Source organism: Suncus etruscus, chromosome 17, assembly GCF_024139225.1.
Source record: "Suncus etruscus isolate mSunEtr1 chromosome 17, mSunEtr1.pri.cur, whole genome shotgun sequence".
Taxonomy (NCBI): Eukaryota; Metazoa; Chordata; class Mammalia; order Eulipotyphla; family Soricidae; genus Suncus; species Suncus etruscus.
This window is the reverse complement of record NC_064864.1, coordinates 22,419,129-22,423,563: the sequence shown is the minus strand read 5'-3', so window position 1 is coordinate 22,423,563 and position 4,435 is coordinate 22,419,129.

Here is a 4,435-nt window from a genome sequence, read left to right as displayed (position 1 = left end):
ATCATTAACCTTTTATGCTGGATCCATAATCAGCCCTGCATTCAAACTTGTCTCTCATAACTCTCCATCCTGCTAGTACTCTTTCTGCTTCTCCATGCTGAATCTCTCTCAATCCCTTTTACACCCCTCAGGCAATCCTTTTTGTTACCTTCCCAAGACTTCCCCCTACCCCCCCCAAATGGGATGGTCTTACCATCAGGTAAGATTACAGGAAGATGGGGGTGGGTGACAGGAAACATGTCCCAGAGATGGGAAATTGAGGGGAAGGGGTTGTGATCTATCACCTCAGCCAAAAGGCAGAATCAAGGAATTTCTTGTCAGGTTTTTGTTTTGCCTCAGGTGATTGTGGAGCTTGTGATGTGAAGCATGCAGACCTCTATGTGTGCCTCGTTAAAGACATTTGTGTAATTGCAGACTTTTTGCTTGCAGTATGTCAGTTTGTTCTGTGTTTTTGTGTATACTGGGACAGTATGTCAATAAAGAAAAAAAGTGGTCCCTTTAAATCTTGCCGCCTTTGGCTGGAGAATGGCTAAAGAGGAAAAAAGCTGGAGAGTAAAGAAAAAGTCAGTTTGAGCTTCTGGAAAAAAGGAAACTCACCCAACCTTCTTCCACCCACTTTATTGTCTAAGTCCAGGCTCCCCTGGCTGGGCTTGGGGTTAGGCGGAGGAATCCAGGTGAGCAATTTACATATCAAAGGAGAAAAAAGGGGGTCCAGAGAGATAGCACAGTGGCGTTTGCCTTGCAAGCAGCCGATCCAGGACCTAAGGTGGTTGGTTCGAATCCCAGTGTCCCCATATGGTCCCCCGTGCCTGCCAGGAGCTATTTCTGAGCAGACAGCCAGAAGTTTTTTTGGGTGTGGCCCCCCCCAAAAAAGAGAAAAAGCAAACTGCCTTTTGCTTTGATAGTGGCTGGGAGCCCAGAGGAAAAATTGGGTTTTTTATATTTCTACTGAGAGACTTCCTCTAACTTAGAAAGTTCTTAGAATAAATAACGTGATGGGTAATATTGAAAATTATTATGATTAAGCTTCTGATTGGATTCTAATACAGTCAGTAAAAAGTGCCACCCACCCATGGAATCTCTCAGGGAAGGGAGGAAGATTATCAGAAACATTTGCGAGATGATTATCAGAAACTTTTGCGAGTTTAAAACATGTTCCAACAGCATTGTAATGTGGCTTTAAAGTGAATCTCTGTTTCTATTAAAAATTCATATTAATTTTAAGTCAAAACTGTAGAAAATGTGGTTAGCATTTTAATAACACTGTCAATCTTGTGAACGCTTAATATTGTTGAGATGACTAAATCTAGATAGCAATGTGAAATTTATTGTGGTCTTAAAGTCTTAATGTAAAAATGCTTGAATTGGGCCCGGAGAGATAGCACAGCGGCGTTTGCCTTGCAAGCAGCCGATCCAGGACCTAAGGTGGTTGGTTCGAATCCCGGTGTCCCATATGGTCCCCCGTGCCTGCCAGGAGCTATTTCTGAGCAGACAGCCAGGAGTAATCCCTGAGCACTGCCGGGTGTGGCCCAAAAACCACACACACACACACACACACACACACAAAAAGATGAAGCAATGTAAAGTTTTAAAAATATAGTATTAAACTTTGCCTTATTTGGATGAAGCCCTTGGTTCAAGCCTGATTGACAGGCTTGAACACACCTTTATGCTCCCTCTGAGCACCTCCGGGTGTGACCCAAAAACCAAAACAAACAAACAAAACATGCTTGAATTGTCTTTAAGTATAATAGAGGAAAACTTGGTCCTGTCAGAAGTGATTCTAGCAATTTGTTTTTTGTTTTTTGTTTTTTCGGGCCACACCCATCTGATGTTCAGGGGTTACTCCCAGCTAAGCGCTCAGAAATTGCCCCTGGCTTGGGGGGGGACCATATGGGATGCTGGGGGATTGAACCTTGGTCCTTCCTTGGCTAGCGCTTGCAAGGCTACCCCAAGCAATTTGTTAATTGAAATAAAAGAAATAAGAGTTTAAGTATTTGTGTGAAGTGCAGACCTTTTAAAATTGAAGTAAGAACAGTCTTGTTCTATTTCTAAGACTTTACAACTTAAGTTACTATAGTGCCTGGATTTAAAAAGTAAGTTGGGGCCGGTGAGGTGGCACTAGAGGTAAGGTGTCTGCCTTGCAAACGCTAGCCAAGGAAGGACCACTGTTCGATCCCCTGGCATCCCATATGGTCCCAGTAAGCTATATTGTGTCTGTCCTGGAGGTCAAAACAAGTAGCAAGGATTAATTGGTCATTAATATTCAAATAGTATGTAGCATAAAATAATTAACGATGGGGCTGGATGGCGGTGGATGGAGGCCTTTGTGCTTAGGCCCCAGCCACGTGGCTTCATCCCCCATCCAGCTGGCAAGTTCCAGGCCCAGGTAGTTGGCGTAATCAAGACTCACTCACACGCAGGCTTCAGGACGAATCATCTTTATTCATGCCCTTGCCACCACAGGTGTGTGGCCTATGACAACCTTTTAAGCACAGCTATATTTTGCTAGCCCTGCATCTCATCTCCTGTTAGCCATCTTCCCTTTGGGCTCCATGCGGCCCAAAGATCCAAAAGCCAGGAAGCCAAGCCGGGCCAAGAGAGAAACGGCAAAAAGGGCAAAGAGCCAAAAGGGCCGAATTCCCTTGGTCCCAGCCTTATCTACCTTTTTCCAAACCCCTCCCAGGAATGGGAGGGGCTTGCAGGTAAAGTTACACCTACTATCCGGTTCAGACCCCTCCCAGAAATGGGTGGGTCTTAGGGTACACCACATTTCCCCCTTTTTTAAATATTTTCATGCGCCAACGTAATAAAGTGAAAATTAATATACCAGCCCTTTTCAAAAACATATCATTTGCAAAATATACTTTACACCTGTAACCTAAAATTCTATTAATGCTTTTTTACCAAGCACTATTTCGGAACTTACATGTTCCTATACTTTTAAACTATATTGGGGGAACTTCACTGTTCCTATATTTTTTCTATACACAAGTACTTCAGCATACATGCATAACATACATTTTAAAAACAGGCTAAGTACATTAAAATACACAGTAAAACATTTTGCAATTGAAAATATTAACTGTGAAAGACAACAAAATACATTTAAATTATAAAGAAAATGACTTAAGACAAAGATGCAGGTGGTTAGAAATTAGATGTTTAAATGAGCTAAACTGAATGACTTCCCTTTTATTTTTATTTTTTAACTACTAAGTAAAACTTATCCCATCACCAACTATGAGTAAAATATTACTACCCACTAATTTTCTACACCTAAAACCATAGTTTAGATGATTAATTTGTCCCACGTTGATCTCACCACGTGGCTTCTTTAAACTTTTAAAGTTCAGATGTTTTGTCCCACGCTGATCTTACCACGTGGCTTTCTTCCGTAGTTCCAGGCTCCGCTGCCGGTTTGTGATCTGGAGCGAGGTTTGTGATCTGGAGCGAGGATTCCAGGTTTTTCGCTTTTCCGGGCCAAACTGAGCCCAGCCAAGCCGATTTCAGCCGAGATCCCAGCCGAGCCGAGCTGCTTGGAGCTCGCCGCTTGGAGCTTTTTGCCGCAGGGGCTTCACCGCTGCCTTTTTTTCCCTCTGGGAGCACTTTGGATGTTCAGAGTTCCAAGTGATTTAAACTAAAAGTTCAGTTCGAAATTTCCAAAGTCGAAATCCAAATTCAAGCCAAAGGTCATTTTCAGAAAATCAGTCCATTTTTAATACAGTCTTTTTTCTCCTCCGTTTCCAATTTAGACTTTTAATAAGTTTTTGAAGAGGCCCAGGTTTTTGTTTCTTGTAACAAAGTTTTAGTTTTGGGCCTGGGCCTGGGCTGGAGGTGATGAAAGCTTCCACCTCTCTTGTTTTATTTGCCCTTCTTTTCCTAGAAGGGGTTACGGCCATATTTGAACATGGCTCCACGTGGCCCAGTGTTTTGGGCTCAGTGCACCCGAAAAGAGCCAAAATGAAACAAAAGAGCAGAAATCTCACCATTTTTGCTGTTTTGTTGGGTCCAGGATTCAGGTCAAAGTTCGGAGCGCCATTTGTTGTATAAAATAATTAACGATGGGGCTGGATGGCGGTGGATGGAGGCCTTTGTGCTTAGGCCCCAGCCACGTGGCTTCATCCCCCATCCAGCTGGCAAGTTCCAGGCCCAGGTAGTTGGCGTAATCAAGACTCACTCACACGCAGGCTTCAGGACGAATCATCTTTATTCATGCCCTTGCCACCACAGGTGTGTGGCCTATGACAACCTTTTAAGCACAGCTATATTTTGCTAGCCCTGCATCTCATCTCCTGTTAGCCATCTTCCCTTTGGGCTCCATGCGGCCCAAAGATCCAAAAGCCAGGAAGCCAAGCCGGGCCAAGAGAGAAACGGCAAAAAGGGCAAAGAGCCAAAAGGGCCGAATTCCCTTGGTCCCAGCCTTATCTACCTT